Source organism: Manacus vitellinus, unplaced genomic scaffold (assembly GCF_001715985.3).
Source record: "Manacus vitellinus isolate BGI_N305 unplaced genomic scaffold, ASM171598v3 scaffold_6_pilon, whole genome shotgun sequence".
Classification (NCBI taxonomy): Eukaryota; Metazoa; Chordata; class Aves; order Passeriformes; family Pipridae; genus Manacus; species Manacus vitellinus.
This window is the reverse complement of record NW_021940750.1, coordinates 12,230,545-12,251,270: the sequence shown is the minus strand read 5'-3', so window position 1 is coordinate 12,251,270 and position 20,726 is coordinate 12,230,545. Positions and strand designations below refer to the sequence as shown.

The window sequence follows — 20,726 nt, the reverse complement described above, 5'->3', positions numbered from 1 at the left end:
TCATGTATAAACCCCAGAGACCTGACTGAGTAGGGTTTGAATAGGCATTAAATTAAATATGCATATGTTTTAAATGCACATCATTCATTATACAGCAAAATGAAACTTTCAGGGGGTTTTGATGCTGCTTACAGATCACATCACCTAAACACCCCAAAATAAAACTGATTTTCTCCTTTACTGACATTACATTTTAACATAGAAATCTCTTGCACCTCTACTTCAATAATTTTTTTCTCATATTTTCAATGCCCTACCTACCATTCTGCAGAAGAAATAATCAGTCATCTGGAATTAGTTTTTTTAAGAAGACTGAATATTTAATTTTCCATTATCTACACTTTTAAAAGCAGGCACTGTTTAATGCCATTGATGAATTGACATTTAACAAAGCAACATCACTTCACAGCAAAAAGGGTTAAAGAGATCTGTATTAATATAGAAGTCAAGCTTTTAATATTCTGCAAATATTAACAAAGAAAGATGATAATGTTGAGTTAATATGGGTTAAGGATAAAAAGAAAATAAATTTTTCTGATTGCTAAGTGTTGACACTTTTTTGGCTAGGCCTGCAGCCTTTTCTTGAAGGCTGTGTAATTACAGAAGGCTTTTCCCCTCCTTCCCCCTCCTGCTTCTAGCCCACATTAGTAATGACCCCTTCACTGCTTCAAAAACCACTAATAGTCTTCAGCAAAGGCAAGAAAAATGAACAGGATAAATTGGAATCCACAGTCAGTAATTTGCATCATATGAGGCTGCTTTGGCCACTCACACTCATTCCTGGCCATCAATCGTGCGCTGTCAGGTGCTGCACTCTGCCACCATGATAAATATTCCTCCTAACACTCTGATTCGTCCAAACAATGTAATTGTCCTCTATTCTCCTCTCGGTAATGGAGATAATGAATGACTGCACAAACAAGAAGGATTGCTCATCACAGACACAGGGGTGGCTTCTAACTGAAAAGCCCCGAGTACAAATTTTAATTGACTGAAAACACAGGTTGAAAGAAAAGAAATCCTGTCTTCCATTTCCAGGCTTTGAGACAATCACTTCTGAGCATTCCTCTTCTGGGTTGGGGGGTGGGTTCTTTATCCTGAACGTGGGCCCCAAAAATGGGTAAAATGAGACTAGAAAATCCTGCCCTTGGAAAGCAGCCACAGAAATGCTGTCCAGTATGCAATTCATGTAAAAAACCTCCTCACTTTAATTGTGTTTAGTCCCAAACTGCAAGGAACTGGTGTTATGAAAAAACCCTCTTCACCAAATGGAAACAGTTCCATCCAGCTAAATACTTATTATACTGCAAGGAATAGTATGTTTTTAAAATTTTAGTCAAAATATAACCACGCATAAAGTGAATTGCATTCAACAGCAGAGAACATGATAGAAATCAGTGAGCCTACTCAGTGTGATAGCCATCCCGGAGCTATTAAGACGTTTGAAAATTGGTACACACAAGATCAACAAACACTTAAAAGCCGAGATCTTATCAAAATTCACCTTGCACAGATGGTTTTTATTATTCCTAATTAAGAGTGAGGGACAATAGCACAACAACTTCAATTTATTTAAATAATGTTCTACATTTTGGGGAAGAGAGAGAGAAAAAAATTGGTGTTGTTTTCTGTTGATTTTTCCCCCCTTCAACATCAGTGATTCTGCGGCTTTTAAATGTGAAGTGGACTGTTTATCTGAAAGTGTGCTGGCAGACTGCCACCATATTTCTAAGATTAAAGAAAGGATTGAAAACAATCAGCTTTCCGAGGAACTGAAACCATGACAATATGTTTCTGATTAATTTACAAATATATGTATATATTTAAGGCTAAACTACAGAACCAGAAAATTCCTACTAGTTAGTCTATCACAGGCATTCTTACACTTTATTAGAACAGACATCATATTGAAATAATAAGCATGGGAGGCCTTCATTTCTTCTTTGATCTATATTACTAAATGTCTGACTGGCTCAGATTTAAAATAAACTTTGATATGCTTGCACTTGAAAACTAGAAAAAGACCACAAATAATAATTTGTTGTCAGTTTCCATATTCTTTAACTAAAAGCTATAGTTTAGTCTGTACACTGCTGGATGCCAGGAGATGTTACTCCAGTCACACCTCCAGTGGCTAAACTTTCTGGTAGGAATATACCCTCTAGTATGGTTGCAATGATGATAGATCACTTCATCATCATGGAACTAGCTGAGATGAATTAAAGGTACAGGTCACAGCTTTACCTGCTTTGCAAATCTCTTGCAGGTGAATGTCATTATAGCCTTAAAAACACAGATATGTACTGAAGAAGAGTGCCATAGTGCTCCTTTTGCTCTGAACATCTAAGGGTTGTGATTTCATGACCCAAACCCTGCCAAATGCATTGCAAATGTGCAGGCAAGATCTTGAGCTGTTTAATGATGGCTTTTCAGTGCTGTCCTGTGTGATTTAAAGGTATTTTTTTCTGTGAAAATGTGGTCAATTTGCTTTGAATAAATTAAAAGATAATAAACAGCTGTCTTTATGTGCCATCCATGCCCAGCATAGTTGGATTTGGTTTTAGACTTGGGAGTTTATATATATAGAGATAATAATTTTACTTAGACTGAGGTACAGGTTATAGAATTTCATATAAGATTAGTTTATTTTCTTATTTAGAAAGCTAAATTCAGAGGAAGGAACACAGATGGGAGTTTCTAATCAGGAGGTGAAAGAATCTAAATCATTCACCCTTAAAACGCGTAAAGAGTACAAAATGCTAGAGATTGTTTCAAAAGGCAGTATTAAACAATACACTGACATCCTTTAACTTTTCTTAGCCTACTAAAAGCATTCCTTAATTGTCTGTTTAAATGTGAACCTCAGTAAAAAATGAGTTAACACCCATAAAAAAGGACAGAGCTTTGAAAGTCTTACCACCTCTAAAAATTCCCATTCTACTGAGTATATATCACACTTTGTCACAAAGGTAACCATGGGTATCTCATGAACTCTTCAGCACTACTGGTGGTCAAATAGCAGTGCCGCAAAACACCTAGTGCTCTATTTACAGATGATAAGGCCTTGCTTCAGACACAAGACTGAGCTCCAAAATGGGTGCATTTCTGATTCTATATGATGACTGCAACTCATTTAAGAAGGAGAGAAACCACTTACATTTCAGAAGCTTCAACATTCAACAGCAACAGAAAGTGCTATGAGCACATTCCCCTAACAGACTATGCCTTGGTGGAATTCCATTTAAATCACGGTCCTAGTTACCTAAGATGTCGTGCACTTCATCACATCAAAATCTTCTCGATCTCTTAAATGTGTAATGCCACTCTAAACGGTGAAGGAGAAGGGGGACCTTCACATACAGAAATTCAGAACCAAGATTGCTTTTAGGAAAGGTTGAGGGTACCTCCTGAACCAAACGCTTTTCAAATTTAATTAAAGCTTGGCTGTTTGATCTAGTTTTCTTAGAATAAATATTCTTCTCTGTTATGCGCATGCATGCTGCCAGACACATTGAAATGGTTCTGAAGCACTGATGCCTACATTCTGAGTAGAAAGGTGGTTAATTCCCAGAGAAGACCACCCATATAAAAATGGTGAGCACATAGTAAAGCACCTGGACAGACTGACTGAGCTGGAGAATCAGAGTTGTTGTGGATGATCTAACACCAAACACACCAGCGCTTGGTAGTCCTGAGCCTTCCCTATCAGTAAAAGATAGCCATAATTTACTACTGGATAGCGTAAAGCTGATTTGAAGCATATTCTGCTAGTTGAACTAAAGCAAGGAGAAATTTAAAAACAAAGCTAGAATAGATATGGAACACGGGCCTAAACACCATCTCTATGATATTCTTGACTCTTACTGGTCTGATGAACAAAGGACTAGGAGGATCCACTTTTCTGTGTTTTGCCACTTTAAAGACATCAGGTAACACATTCAAAGAGACAAGCTGATGTGCTAAGGAAGTTCAATATACATGAGAGGGTTGCTGATGACATATGGCTGCTTTTAGACACAACAAAAAAGAAAGATGACCAGATGTGTGGTTTGCAGGATGAAAGCTTGAGAAGCTCATTTACAGAAAAAAAAGAGATGTTCTAAGGAATGGAAGAAAGATGATTAATAAAGTAATAACATCCAGTATTGTGGTAAAAAACTTCCCATCATCACAATGGAAACAGAACAATGACAGAGAACCATATTCTCCAGCACTGTAAGAAGAAAAACATTTTGTAGCCTCTTATACAAATTTTCCCCCTGAAAAATTTTCTTCAAGTAAATTAAAAGGAGGGTGAGCAGCCCATACAGTGATTTTGAAAATGGTGACTATTCCCATATGGACAAGAAGGGCGACAATGAGCATTATCACTCACCAAATACAATTTGGCTCTATTTTCTGGGAAGAACTGGGGTTTCTGGTGAAAATGTTAACATATTACTCTTGTCCCAATTTCCTGTAAAACTATCAAACATTTAGGGGTTTTGATACATAACAATAAACAGACCCTTTGACTCTGGTCTTTTAATTCAGAATTTTCACACAGTGAGTTCCCCGAAAGTAGGATAAATAATGGGATGGCCTGATGTAATGAATGGAGAAAAGAATCTATGTAGAAAATGGAAGAATATCTGACAAGGATCGTAAGAAATTTAATAGTGCACTTTGTAGCTAGCACCTAATTAAAAAAAAAAAAACAAACAAATAAAACAACAAAAAAGAAAATGTAGCAATTACTGAAAATATTAAGGTTGCAATTCATAAGACTCTAACATTAGCTAACTGGAAATATTTCTGTTGCAGTTGTGGGACAGAATTAATTGCAGAAGAGAGAGACACTCAAAAGTTAGACTTAAATTTTGCTGATAGATTAAAAATAGGTAAATTTGGTAGCTATGGAAAAGATTAAATGATAGAGAAGATTTTAAAAATGCATTTTAGATAACGAGGAAGTACTGGAGAGAGGAACAGTGATATTGGAAAGATGGTTTTGAGGTGAGTCTCCAGGTATAAAGCACAATGCTTAATAATAAAACCAAGCAGTATTACAGTAATTTTCTTCTCCTAGATATTATATGATATCTTCTAGATATTTAGATATAAAACCCTATTTCCATTGAGACAGTAAGAATTTTGCCATTATCTTCCTTAGAATTTGATTTGAAGCCAAATTTAAGAAACTTAACCTTTCAGTAAACATACTAAAATGTTACTTAAGGCTTCTGAAACACGAAATCTGTATTACAGACAAATATTGAAGAGTTTTCTGTAATATTTTACAACTATTGCAAAAAAAGACTGAAAAGACAACATGGAATGCATATTTAGAATAAACAGATATAGCTCAACATGAACTAAAATTAAAGACACTAGTTGCAGACCATAATCTGTAATGAAGCTAAGGCAGAGGGTCTTTCAAACTACTAAACAATCAGTTTGGTAAAGTAGTCTCAGAAGTAATAAAGGAAAAAATAATACTGTAACTGCTGAAGTAAAAGTCATAATGAGAAGGTCCAACAGGGATAAACAGAATTAAGCTATAAGACAGAAAGACTACTTTTAAATAGTTCTCTCTCTTATCTAGAATGAAGCGTCTCATCAAGTTCTGCTTTGAGAGAGACCTGGAGCAAATATGAATGATGCGAACACCTTACTAAATGCAAGTTGAGAAAATAATCAGCACTACTAAAAAGAGTGTCCCTTTCATTAATATCAGGAGGCAGAGCTGTGTCTCTTTTAATGGCTTAAGAAAGCAGAACTGTCTGGTGGGCCCCAGATTTTTCTTCTTCAAAATGTTAACCTTTACCTACCGACAGGCTTATCAGAAATCTCTATTTATGCTAAAGATCAGCCCCACCAGTACAATTTGGAGGAAAATATCCATTGCTGATGCTATACAGTCACTGGTTTTGATGTAAGGTACTACAAACAAAGGGTTGTAAATATCAGATCCAGGTATATGACAGTTTTCAAATTTTGAATTTATTAATTTCCACAATGTTTTTCATGCTTACTTAGACTACTGGTGTTGACTGAGTTGGATGATCACTTAATAACAGATCTTTTTACTTAGTCTTTCCAATTTGGAGTAGGATTTTTGAGTCTTATAGACATGTTTACCAATGGAACCACAAAATATGGTTACAGCTGTCTTTCAGCCATCTCACTGAATGACTATTTTTTCAAGATTGGATAAGCTAAAGAACCTCAGATTCTGTATTCAAAAAGCTCAGGACCTCATAAGGATTTTCATAAATCTGGTCCCAAACAAGCCCAGTGCCCTGCCTTGCAACATACCCAGGGAATCAGTTCCTACAGGGCTGATTTAATTGAATTTGAACCCCTATCTAACCCACAGAGATGGTTCTTTTTTGATTGCCCTAAACCAAATTCTTACAGAAAATAGTTTAGAAATGCATTATGAAAGAATGCAGGGTTCACAAAGCCATAAAGATAAAGCCAAGTTTCATTTTTTCTGCGCTATAGACAAGATTTACAATTGAGAGGGAAAAAACCCATGTTCACTATGAATGATAATGGGCGAACAACTAGTATATTCAATCAGTAGCTGGCTTCTGTTAGCTGGGATAGAGAACTGCATAAATCAAGGATTCAAGGAGACACAGAATAGGGGTAATATAACATGTAAATGAGAAAAAACATGACCATGAAAAGACAGATACCTTAAATACCCAAGAACTGAAAATGTTTTCTTAATGATTTCAAAGGAGAGGAAGATTCAAAATTAATCCAATATAAACACGTGAAACTCCAGAACTATGAGTGTTAAATACATCTCCATCCTGTAAAAGAATATGTAACATGTTGTGGACTATTCAGTGAAGTATCTGTTATTGAATGTCCAGAACAATTTTCTGAACTTCAGCAATACTTTGCAAAGCCTAATTTAATGAGGAAGGCAACAGGGATTTATGACAGCGAGGTCTTTCTTAATTAACTTCCCAGTGTTGTTAAATAATGTTATCACTGGAGCAGAGGAATGGAAATGCCATAGATATTATCTCTTTCAGTTTTATTACAGCACATGATATAATTCCAGATTAAAGACTATAAAGTAGAAAAATGTCTCATAAACAAGTAACAACAAGTGGTGGGTTAAGCTGTGAAGAGTGAGAAGTCTCTTTGTACTTTATATGTAATTGAGTTAAGCAACAATATTAGATAAAGCTAGAAATACAAAAGATTCATGCACTGTTAGGCATGAAAGGTATGCTAAAGGGCCAACCTACTATCCCACAAAGGTAATAGAAGTTCTCTGAAGACTTCAATGGAAGCTGGATTTTTAAATTTATTAGCCTTTACTGATTAATATAGAAAGCCATTTTTTTCTCGAGATGAAGATGCTGTTATGGAAATGGTGAAAAAATGGTGTAGAAAGTTGTAGTCAATGTTTTCTGAATCATCTTGATATAGTACATGAGTGAAAGTATCAACAAGCACAAAAACATGTATTGTTACCTCCCTCACCACCACCTTTCTAGATCAAAGTTCAACAAGCTTTGTTAGGGGTCTTTAATTTAATCCACGATACTTCAGGTTCTACTGTTTTGTGGATCTTTTTTTTTTTTTTACTTTACTACAAAGGTGGAATTGGCAGGGCCAACCACAAGTTACAAGTATGGAGATTAAAATCTACTCTGCAATGATGTGAATTAGGTACTGATACTGCAAAAATTGCAATACATGTATCATAAAAGAAAAGCTAAGCTCCCCAGAACTGATGTCTTCAGCACCAAAGTTTATAAACCAAGAGAATTATACAACTGACTTGGAAAAATAATGCTATGATTTAAGCTGTGTTGTGTTACAAATGGAAAGTGAGATTTGTTAAATGTATTTTGTGCCATATCCTGGCATTGATACTTGCACTGTGCTATTAAGCAGTACCTTATTCCATCTGAGAACACTTTGAGTTTTATTGGGTTACACACAGAATAAAACACTAATCAGTATAAGAAAGGTCTGGCTCTGAGTTTGGCTCATAGACAGAGGACCAGAGAGAGAACTTTGTTTTGGTTAGTCTCTGAGTAGGAGACTTTGAATTTCCTTTTACCCTACATCTGCTGAGCTAGTTTATTACAAAAGAAATGGGAACTATGGCAATACATAGCTCCAAGTGTCTCCCATTCATACCATAAATATGTGAGGCCATGGCTCTGGGCAAGCTTTTCAACACATTCAGTAGCAGGATTTGATAGAATGCAACAGCTAACTCTCATTGCACCTCTTAATTTGCTTGCTGGAACTTGGCAATTTACCTTTCAAGAGCCACAGACCAAGTGGATATCTGTTTGGCATGCACAAAAGTTCTTTTCAGGGATCTAGTGAAAGGATAAGGTATGGTCTGCAGCTTAATGAAGTTATAAGCTAGTGACATATCTTGCCAGAAAATTTGCATGACCTACTATAAGGAAATAAAGCTAGTCATCACAAAATAAGGGATTATATTTTAATTTTGAATATACATTTTTAATTTGTATTTAGCTTATGTTTATACATATATATATATATATATATGTGTGTGCTAAATTTGCAAAGCAAAGGCAATGGCTGCAACAACTTTTGTAGTACAAAGACACCACAATAATAGTGAAACCCTGAACCATTCATAGTTAAGGCAAGGTTTACTGAAGAGTTCATTCAAGTTTTGGCAAACATTGTAAGGCTTTTGGTTGTAGTGCTGCAATGGTGCTTTCAGGTGGTAACTAGGTGAAACTCCTGTGGTTCAGGCTAAATCTCATGCGAAGTCTGAACTCAAAGATGAACTCTAAGCCATGGATTTACATAGATTTACAAACTAAAATTCTGCAAAGGGAATCTGAAGCTCAGGTCTTCAAAGGATATTCACTTTCCAAAGCATGTGTAGATTTTGTTTGCCATTGTCCCAGTGAGGCCAGTAGAGAAGACTATGTGCTTTCTTCTTCCTGGAAAGTCCTCTTTTCTGCCTCTGGGTAGAACTGCTGACACAAGTTGGCAATTCCTACACTGGCAGCTTGCATACAGGGTTTTGAACTTCCTGACAGAAGCAAGACCTGAAACCTTGCCTCTTTGAGGAAGCAAGAGGTTTTAACAGGTGATAGGAAGTAAATAAAGAATGTTAGTAGCCAGCACAGAGCCAGTGGTCACTGTTACGAGGTTTAGAGCAGAAGTCAAAAGGTTTTATGGTTTGGGGAGGGGGAGGTGAAGGGCTTTGAATTGAAATGACCCTTTTGCACATGGGTTTTTAGAATGTGGATCTAAAAAGAATAAAGCATCTGAGAAAGCATTATGTTTGATTTGAAGCATTTATTAGTGCTCGTGCCTCTTTTTTAAGTATGATTACATTTAAATTTAATCAGCTATGTGAGGTGACAGGGCAAACATATGGAAGAGGAAGTAGCTTTGCAAGGTGTTTTTGAGGTCAGGAGAAATAGGGATGTTCATGCAGCGAGACACAGGCTTTATTTTGGAAAAGGATTTAGCTCAGTCTCAGGAAGACAATCTGGAACAGAAAAGTGAATCTGTGGGAGGTTACAGTAAAAGGTGGTTGAGGAGCAGGGAAGGGTTTTAGAGCAGAAAGTGTGGGTACTGGGAAAACCCATGGCCAGAGGGACTGAGAGGCTGGTTTTCAGAGGGCTGGGGTGAGAATGCCAGGGAAGGTGGTGTTATCAAATCATATTAGGGTTTGACCAACACCTGGGCATCTCTGGTTCGTTTCAGAATTCTTCTGTAGAGTTTGAATTAATTTATACATAGGCCTCAGACTTTAGAAAGTATTAAAAGCAGTTTATAATATCAGTTATTTGGTTCTTGCATTTTTTTCCCATTTCTCTTTGTATTTGCCCAGCTTGACAGTAGACTTAAGTGCAATAATACATTCTACACATTGATGTTCTGCCTACCACTACCACTGAGCAAAATATGATGATTTCCACAGGCTTAAAACAGAAAAAGCATGAAAACACACACATACACACACAACTCAGCACATACATGCTTAAGAAACAGTAGATAGCAACATCTGCCATAGATCTGTAACATTTAAAAAATATTTAATAGGAAAATATTAAAAGAATGTACAGTGTTTACACATTAGAAAGTCTTGATTCAAAGTAGTTTTTTTCAGAAGTGTATACTGTTTTACTATATGGTAGGTGCCCTGAGATATCATTAATCTGAAAAGAAACAAGAAGTATTTGATGCCACCATAGAAATATTTAGGGGCCTAAAGATGAAGGCATGTATGAAGAAACAGAATAGGAGGTAGTTAGATAATTCACCTGATTTCAGTGGGAACTAGGCATGCAATGTATTTAGTTACTTTTGACAATTTGACAAGTTCTCATCTGCATTTTTAGTTACCTAAATATATTTAAGCTCTGGTCTTAATGTAGCCTGTTGACCCCTCCATGAAGATTGGATGCCCTCCCCTGAGGCCACCATCTTGCTGAACATCCAGTGCTCAACTATCCACTATCCCTAAGCGAGAATAAAATACGTCAGTGTTTAGGGAGCTTGTGGAGCCCCCATAAACACTTAGGATATTAGGCAACTTCAAATGAATGCCAAACAATTAACTTGATCTTTTACTGCCCATTTCTTTGGGGTAGCTTTTGAATAAAATCTCCTTACAATCAATAAAATATATTTATTACAAAGTACCACACTCCTACCAACAATCTGTGAGCTGGTACATACACTTCACGGCTTATAAACTGACACACTGTAATAGCTGCACAGTTTTTAGCAGCTGTCTCTCACACCATGTGTCCTGCCCAAGTGGAGACTGAGATTCAGACGTGGTGTTCAAACACTGAGATTATCCTATAACTTTCAGAACAGACAACAACCATATGATAATTAATTCCCTAAAACTAAGCAGGAAGAAACAGCTGAAGAGGAGAAGGGTTTTTTTCACTGCAAAGAAGATGCAATACCCAGGGGGCTCTGCGAAATTGTGGAGGTGAGTATAAGACAAGAACTTTAATAGTAAACAGACAAATTGATATTCTGTTCCTACCCACATTTCAATTTTGGAAATGGATGTGTGATTTATGGTAAAGAGCAGGTGAATATGCCCATGCATCCTTATACATGACTCTAAATGTACTTATGAATGTACAGAAATCTGAATTCTACACTGATTTTAAAGAATTAATCCTCTTCTTTCTTTTTAGCTAAATAAGGTTAAAATATCCTCTCCTGCAAACTTCACAAAGATCTCTTAGTGCTTGGCCTTCTACCTCAATCTATTCCACATAGGAATAGTAGCATTCTTTTAAAATTATTGTTTTCAGCCCTGAAAAGCCTATTCTTTCCATCTTTGTGAACAACTTGCCTCTACTGGATCTGCAGAGTAAGTTGACAGGACACTCGTCCCAAATGCAATCACTGAAAGCTATCACAGTCCCTGTTACATGGTAAGAAGAGGCTACAAAGTCAAATATGGACACCTATATTTTAGAGCTGTATGTTTTCAGCCTTGTATCCTAAATGAAGGGGAAGAAATAAGATTTTGGCCTTTACTCATAAGCAATACTAAGATGGTGCAATTTGCATCCCTTTTATGCAGGAACAAAAGTTTTGAGCAATCTTAATCTATATGCTGTTTTCTTGGCTTTCTAGCCACAGTGGAGTTGGCTCATCTATTTATTGGAAGTAAGAACTGACTCTCAGTAAATTGATTTGCATAACATACCTGCTTTTTACAAACAACGATTTTCTCAACAAAATGTTACCAAGTTGACTTATTTTTTCTATTAATTAAAAAAACAAGCAGTCAAACTTGATTTCTGCTTTTATTCCACTTTTTGATAGTACATGGTGGCAAAGTTGGCAGATCTTCTTTACAAGTTTTAAAATTTTCATATTCTGTTGGAATTCAGAAAAAAATAAAAGTTGTGAAGTTCTCTGTATGATTATAGAAGACTTGTGCCATTTTCATCTTTGGTTTGAGCAACATGCCAGTAAATTAAGATGAAGAATTAACATAACTTAATATTTGTGTATATTTAGAATATTTTCCAGACAGAGATCTTAAATTGTTTCATGAATGTTAAGGAATATAAGCAATGAAAACCTTGCTACATCACTCCTTGGAAAAAGAAAACAAGAAAGGAAAAAAGAAGCTGATTTTGGGTGGATAAAGGGAGGCCTAGAGATACATAATATCTGACCCATTGTCATATGAGAGGAAAAATTCATAGCTGATGACAGAACCCAGGGATGAGCTCACAGAGTACAGCAGCAGGCTTCTGCATCAAGAAAAGACATTTCAATCAGGATCAGATTTTTAAGAGCACAGGGAGGGTAGTAAAAATCCTCTAGTTTTATAAGAAAGGCACTTAAGATCTATGACTGATGAATGAATAATGATATTTTTCCCACTACAAAAGGCAGTACTTGCATTTCTGTTGAGAATAATTAAGCACACAGAAAGAATTAGGGCACTTTGGAAGGACTGACATTATGGATGATTTTCAAAGAAGTTTTAGGTTTAGGGGTGCTAATCCCATCAAAACAAAATAAGAAATGTGTGTTAAACTTCCTGAGGCCTCATTGAAATTCTCAGCTCATATTACTGCAACTGATTGCATATGAGAACAAATTGGAGTTAAAAGGAATTTAATTCTATCGTGTTCATATGTTCATTTTTTTCCTGCTGTCATTCATTCATCATTTTATTTTAAAAACACCTTTCATTCGGGGATTTACAGTAATAAAACAACCATAGAGAAAACACTCTTCCTTCCATACTCTCCCAAAATCCTGAAATTTTAAAAAGCAACACTAAACAATGGACCATAGTGTCAACTGCCTTGAATTGACAGCATTTCTCTGCCAATTTAAACTAGCTAAGTACGTGGCCTCCTGCCTTTTTGTGTTTTCCAGGTTTTTTCTCAGCAGCACCTGCATAGTAAATAAAGGTAAAAGTGCAACAAAATAGATGCAGACATATCAGCGAATAAGGATCTTTGCTTCTTATATACATTAGTGAACTTTTCTCCTGACAAACAGGCTATCACCGTATAATGGGCTTTTCCTGAAGTTTACTGCGGCACTGTTTATAATAACATTGCATCCAGCCTGCCTTGTTGGTACTCTTGCATTGCAGGGTAACAGTTCTGAGGTGGCAGCAAACAGCTTCCGTGCTTGTGTCAGGAGAAATAAAACTGTTATTATTTCATACACTTCAGAGGCCACACTCGAACTCAGCAGCTCTGCAGAGCTGTTGTGAACAGAAAGCTCTGCTGTAGAACACCGGGCTGCCCCCTCAACAATAAACCGTCTTCTCTCCCCTCCGTGTTTGGCTTCCTGCCAGTTGCCCATTTGCTTTACACCATCAATTTATATTCACTGAGATGGTGTAAGGTTCTAGAACAGCACTGATTATCAAATCTGCCTGCCAAACATATGAGCAGCAAAAGCTGGTCTTCCAGAGTCCTACATGTATCATCTAAGGGCCCGATCCTGCGAGCTCGCCCAACAGGGAGCAGCGCTTGGATCAGCCAAAGTCAATGGGGCCCTGAATTCACAGCACCAAATGGCACTGCTAGGAAAAAGTGCTCGTGGGCTGAAGCCCATGGCTCATCTTTCCTGTGCAGAACTCTAAAGGAGTGCTTTTCATAACCCCACCATGGCATAAGCCCTGCTGGAATCATCAGAGAGAGCTCGTAAGCTTTTGTCACATATTTTGATTACTATTTCATCCAGCAGCAATTTGCCAGATGATACTAACTCCTCTTGTATATGTGAAGCAGTTTTTAAAAAGGCTTTAGAATAGCCATGCAGCCACTCATTCCTTGCTAATCTCAAAAACTGAAAAGCCAAAAAGCCCTTGATTTCTTACCCCCTCCCTCATTCAAAACAGTCCAACATCAGAGTTAAAGAAAAGTTAAAAATTGTGACGCTTTAAAAAAAGGACTTTAAAATGAAGTGACTGACTGATCTTTATTTGCCTTTAATGTCTAAGGAGCATGCACTTCTGGCTTCCAAACTTTCTATTTAGTCATGAGGTCTAGGAACTTCCTTCTTTAAAAGCAAGCTTATATTTTTAGAGGAAAGAAAAAACGATATTTTCAGCTGGGATGTTTCTTTAGAAAGATACCAAATGTCATGAGAGCAGCATTCAGGAGGACTGAAAACACTGCATTAACAATGGATTTTAGCAAATTAATTAGCCTTGCCCATTTTAATTTTTCTTTCACGATGCTTTAAGCTTGTGAGAATCAGTCACAATGGGTTTTGTTCATAAGTTACTTTGCATCTAAAAAGAATTAGAATATTTCATGCTTGCTTTTTCGTGTGGTCATATATTGGTAATCCTAATTTGAACCCTTTTGCTTCATGTGCAATTAGTTCTCACCGAAGCCAATAGACGTCTTCCAAATGTAAGTAAAGTGGGATGGAGTTTTAATGACTGGGAAGTAAATGTAACAATGAAATAGCTAATGAAGAGGTTTTGCAGAAACAATACAGCTTTCTGGATTAGAATCAAACCAGTAGATATAAATACATCTACCTACTCATTACTTAAGAGCTATAATATTGAGCACACTTAATGCATTCAAAAGTAAGCATGCATTTCCAAATGTTTCCTAGCTATATTCATCACATCTCAATCCTAAAATGAACTCTGTACAAGAAGACTTATGCACATCCATAGTGTTATCTGCAAGATTACAGCCTTTATTGCTGACTATTTGTAAATAAGGATAAAAGTCAGCGTAGGCATCTCTTCAAATGCAGCTTTAAAATACCATATGTCCTTATGGTTGTGTTATGTGATGAAACCTGACAGATCAAAGGACCAGATTTCCCACTCTACATTGATTATTTACTATCATTCATTTTCATGCATTTTAATATGTAGTATCTACATTTAGGTTCTTGAGAGCCAGAGAGAATTCAAGCTGCAATACTTGGATCCAGACCCTGAACTTCACATAGCTTGGGGATCTGGCATTTTTGTTCAGTTTTCCTTTATGTAAACAACAATGTATGTCAGATGAAGTCCATGCTGTCCTCAAATATGCTCAAGCTGCCTTAGCCCTTTCCTCCTCTGCAATCCATTCACCTTTTCCCCTCAAAAAAGGAAAAATAAGTCAGTCCATGGCTAGAAATTCATAACACATTTTGACTGCAGGTGTCAATCCTTCAAATCACCATGTAAGTCAGTGGCAGGCCATGTTGTCTTTCTAAACATAAACTAACAAAGTGACCTGACAGAGATAACAACAGGGCTTTTGCCACTTTTTTTATTGCCCAGTCATAAATTCATAAAGGATGTATACTATCACCAGTTGGTAAGTTTGCTAGATAAACATCAACACCAATTTAATGACTTGTGTACATGTTATAAACCAGAGAATCTTTATACAAAGAAATCAGATAAATCAAACATGAACTGAGGCTTAGAGGAAAGCAATTAAAGCTTTAAGGTAAGGTTGCTGAGGGAAGGCCCTGTATCACATTATAGTGTATAATAGAAAATGTGTTAACATGGAGTACAGTATGTGAAATTAAATTAATTAGTAATATAAAACACTTCTAAAGCAGCATGTCCATTGACAGATAAATAGATTGAACATAAGAGATAAATAACCCATTCAGAGATCTCAGTTCTTTTTTTTATCAAAGAAAAGAAATGAAAAAAAGAAATCAAACTTCCTAAAAGACAGAGGTGATAAAAGCATAGCTAAAATAGACATTTTAAAGCTGACTTGTTCGCCCCAGGCTAGTGATTGAAAAGAAAAAGCATAGTTGGACCATAAAAAACCTATTGGACCATATTTCATTTGCTATAGTATATTTAAATGTTTCACTGCACACCAATTTAAATCTAGTTCCTTATAGGCTGGTATAAAATACTTCAAGCTGTACTACTTTCTGAGCAACTGTAAAGAACCTGTCTTTGAGACAGACTTCTTACAGATACCTCACATAGTCTTTCTTAAGGTTATAAATATACTTAAGGCTATCTGGGCAAATTTTTTCTGCTCCTTTCCTCCTTAACAAAACAAATACACAATCTTCTGTTAGAATTAAGAATTAGCACAATACAAACTAGAATAGGAAGAGCTCCTTGAGCCCACATACAAAAGCTTAACATGTTCTCTAAACTCTGGACAAGACCTTTGTACAATGTACAGCTTTCCATGTAAAGCCCAGTCTGGGGGCCCCTACTTGTACTTTCTGGCATGCAACTGGCACAATTCAAGGACCCATTCAATTAATTGCGTATAAAATCCATACATGCCTGTTACTCTTCACTGATTGCTTCCTCTTCTAAGCTTCTACCATTTTCCCAAAAAACTTTTTCAGTTCCACCTCTGATGGTTACATACCGTTGACAGAAGGTGGTTGAGCACTTCCCTCATTCCAATTTGCCAGATGAAAGAATCTGATAGCACAGAACATGGGCCAATACTACTTCCCAAAGGTTATATTACAGTCTCTTCCCAGCTGAACATCTCTCATTTCTGAGGTCAATGGCTTTGCAAGTTTTCTGGGATCCCAATGGACACACCAAGCGTTTGCAAATTTCAGGCACACCTTTGGTGGTCCAGACTGTAATTCAAGGATCTCAGGTTTATGTCTATAGCATCCAATATGCTGAAGTGTCATATGCTCCCTGCAACCTGAATTAAGTGAGCAATGCAGAGATTACTGTGGAAATTCTCAGTTATGTTGATTCCTATTCCAGTCTGGAACTTGCTACCCAGAGGAAAGTAAGTTTTGTTTTGGTGAAAGTATGCTTCATCTCCACAGTGATAGGAACCTACATGTTAGCCATCATAATACAAAATGCTTTTAAATCCTCCCTAAGGGAAATGTATTATCCACCATTTCTGTAAAAAAGGAGTGCGCGATGGAACATAAAGGTAAGTATTCTAGCTATATGTCAAAAAGTGCTGTTTCTCCAGAAGACTCAAAAGTATGCATCATTGCTTTAATAATGATGGTTAGAATTTGTGTTAGTTAGATTTGTCTGGCTGCAATAGAAAAAGTGATCGCCTGTAGATCTTTTGTAAAGGTGGATGCAAAGTCAATATTCTCCTGATGAAAGTTCTGACACTACAGAGGGGCACTCAGTATACTACAAAAAACCAAAAGTTAGTAATGCATGCAAGGGTGAAGAGGGAGGGGATGGGACATACTTTGAATGAGTAAACCATGCTAACTCTACAATGGAAATTTTAGAAGCATTTTGCACAAGTTAGATACAGAAATGAAAGCTGCCCTGAGGCAACTTTATTTTCCTTACTGGGTGATTTGCTATCACTGTGTAACTGCCAAAGCCTCACTACATTTGGCAACATCACAGAAAGTAACCTTCTCATGCAGGCAAATCGCTCACTAGTAATATCTGCACTGAATTAACCCGTGTAAGCATTTCAATATGAGGAGTGCATTTAAAGGCAAATTATGGCCTCATGAGCAGCACTGCAAATCGGCGGCAACTTACTACCAGTTCTTCTCTTCCTGTTTTCTGGAAAAGGGCTCCTAAAGTTTGTCCTTTTGTTTATTACAGGCAGAACAGGTATTCCTCTTGTAAGACAGTATTTCTGTTTGCTAAACTTCACTTTCCAAATTGATATTTAGTCTGCAGAATGTTTGCCCAAGCCTCAATTATTTTGGAAAGTTTTAGCAAAAATGATTCAGCCATTTCTGAAAATGAAATTAAAGAAAAATACTGGTATGTTGTTTCTTGCTATATTTAATTGAGGAGAGTGTGCTTTGGAACAGAAGCATAACATTTGGAGAAAGGATGGCCCTGCTCTTAGGGATGTGCCTTTTGCCATCGCTTTGAAAATCCACCCACATTTGGCCAAGATATAAACCTTTGAAAATTTTCAATTAGCACTAGTTCAGTAAAGACATTTAAGAGTTTGTCAGCTAAATTCTTCAAAGACTCCATCTGTACTGAACATGCTCTAGCCTGTACATGCTGGCATCTGCAGCACCCCCCACAGAAAAAAAGGAGCATGCACTGCTCCAGCTCTGAGCAGGACATCCTCTGAAATAGTCCTTCTCCATTGCTGTGGACTATTCTAGACCAGGGACTGTGCACAGGGTGCTGTTACCTGTATCCTCCACATCCCACATCTATGTGGCAAGAGGGACCACAGGGAAGTAATGTAAAGCCTTGTGGCATTTTTCTTTTAATGTTTGCCACTGATGTTTGCCATTACAAAAAGCTTTAAAAAGAGTGCATCAGTGGGAGGCTCCTCTTTTGCAGCAAAATGACAGCTAAGTTAGGTCCCAGCTCTTCATCCAACCTTCATTACGCACTTCACTGGCCCTGGTGTTTCTTCTTCCTTCATCATTTCTCTCATTCTACTCCAGTCCCAGGGTCCATGTCCCAGCAGCTGCCTCCTTCCAGTCTGTTCCTACTAGCCCAATTATTTCACAGTCTCCTTCTCCCAGTGCTCCAGCTCCATTCCTTTACAATTCCTGCAGTCTCCTTAATTCTCAGTGTAGTGTCAGCCTCCTTACTCAGCCAGTCCTCCTTTACCTCCTCCTGTGCTTCAGGGTATCTCTGTCAGCACGACACAAACTATATCCTTCTCTCCCTTGGACAGCTTTGGTCCCCTTTCCATTTAGCTCTGGCAGCTTCCTCCATCAAAGTCCTGGGTATCAGAAGGAATAGTAGGTATGGGATAATAGTTCATCACTTCAGTACCTGGTTATGACTCTCATCTCAGGCACTTTGAAACAGCCTCGCAATAGTATGCATGGTCGCTCCATGTCATGAGAGCAGTCTCAACAGCACAAGGTGGCATGGGATTCATGATTCTGGCTATTTAAGACTAAATTTCTAGACATTGAGCTGTCAAAACCCTGGAAGACTTCAGTAAGCATCTGTGAACTGTAATTTTTGCTAAGACTTACACTGTGGCCAAATTTTTACATTTTTATAAGGGAAGCAAAAGGCCACTCCTAGCAATCACCTGTCAAATTTCAAATCCCCCTCTCACAAACAGAATCACTAAAGAAAAGTCTCCAGAATTATTTAACACTGTTAAATAATGTGATGCGCACCATGCTTTTTTTTTCCTGATGTATTTTGCCTTAAATTTTTCTCGACATTTTAGCTATCTTTTAAAGGTCCTGAATAGGACATTGAGTATGAACCCTTGATGCTATTCTGAAGTTATGGGTACACCCATAACTCAGGATCAGAAACTAAATGTTTTACATCCTAAGATTGGCAGTGTCTATACATCTGGCCTTTTCTTTCAAGAAAAATACTTTAAAACAGAGCTCATTAAATAGGTAATGTAAATGTGCAATGTGTCAGATATTTGTAGGAATTTCAGTTGGATCAAGTATTTCCTTTTGTAATACTTCTAAGCTGTCTGAAAAGTTTAGCTTGTTTATCTCATATAACATAATTTTTGTGAAGAGTTTTCTCTGTTTACTTTCCCTGCTTTTCCATCAGCTCTACTGGGCAGAGCAAATGGAAATTAAAGTAAGTAGTCAAAGCAATTAAACTTCCTGATGTTAGATAATTTTCTGTCAGTAAGAAGAATACTGTTACTTTAAAAGTCTAACACAACACTTTGGGTCATAGATATTGTATCCATTGCACTGCATTTTATAGATGACTAAGTAGCACTAATTGAAGCCCCATTCCTTCATTCTGGCCATGGGAGGACTATACACAAACTGGGGTTTTCTACTGAAAGAAAGAGAAAGTGAATACCAATAGAACAATACAAATGTATTTTGCAAAATTACTATATTTCCTCATGACAATATGGAGAGCTTGAAAGCTGAGCTTTGTATATCTACCAACTCCACAAGCCTGCAAAGTTTCTGGTCGCTCTGTCTTTTACCTGTATGAACCAACAAAGGCTTGAAGACTACCATGCCCTGACATGGCCTAACTAATCTGAAAATGTCCAGGAAAAAGTTTTAATTCTGATGGATTTTGTTAGGATGGCTGGACATATGAGTAAAGTCACATCACATTTGATCTTCTTCCATTTTCTGGGTTCTGGGTTAAGGTTATAACATGGATTCCAGGAAAGCACTTTTGACTTCCTTCCTGGAACTCTGGGTGGCATCTGGTCATAGGAAATTAGACTAGGAATAAAAGGTTTGACAGAACTGAAGTGTTTGCTGCTGGATGAACTCACGAGTTGCAAGTAGGACAAGGTAATGCAGCAAATGTTCTCAAGTTTCAGATCTAGTGGGCTATGCAAAACAGAAAAGTGGCTGTTTAGGTTTTATTTCCGCTCTGAACACTATGCTTTTCATACACCTATATTTTGAGGAATTCTGGGAAAATGAAAGAAACAAACCAAGAAAATAAGATGCTTAACTGAGAGATTAAGATTTTAAAAACAAAGAAAGAAACAAACAAAACAGCAAGAAGGTCTCTCAAATTCAGTGAAAAAGCAAAAACAAAGGAAGAAAAATCAACACAAATGAAAAAACAGTTTTATCACAAATTTTGTTTTCCAATAAAGCTTTTGCAAAATTTTTTTTACAGTCTTCATAATTAAAAGTACCAAATCAGTATCATATTCTGGTAAAACACTGAATTAGCTTTTTAGGCATGAAATTCCCTCAAAATTGGGAAGCCACCTTTATTGAAATATATGGTGTTTTGCTTAGGAACATAATCTTTTTGACACTTGAAAGATAATAACTGTCTGCTCTAGAAAATGGTTAGAATATTGAACACTTAAGGAGAAGGTTTTTAAAGTGTTGTTTGA

At 36.9% G+C, this 20,726-nt stretch overlaps 1 protein-coding gene across 6 annotated transcripts in view; it reads right to left on the bottom strand.

Annotated features, from left to right (window-relative positions):
* Window positions 1-20,726, bottom strand: part of MEIS2 (Meis homeobox 2) — a 171,332-nt gene that overhangs the window by 62,621 nt on the left and 87,985 nt on the right. The window lies entirely within an intron of this gene.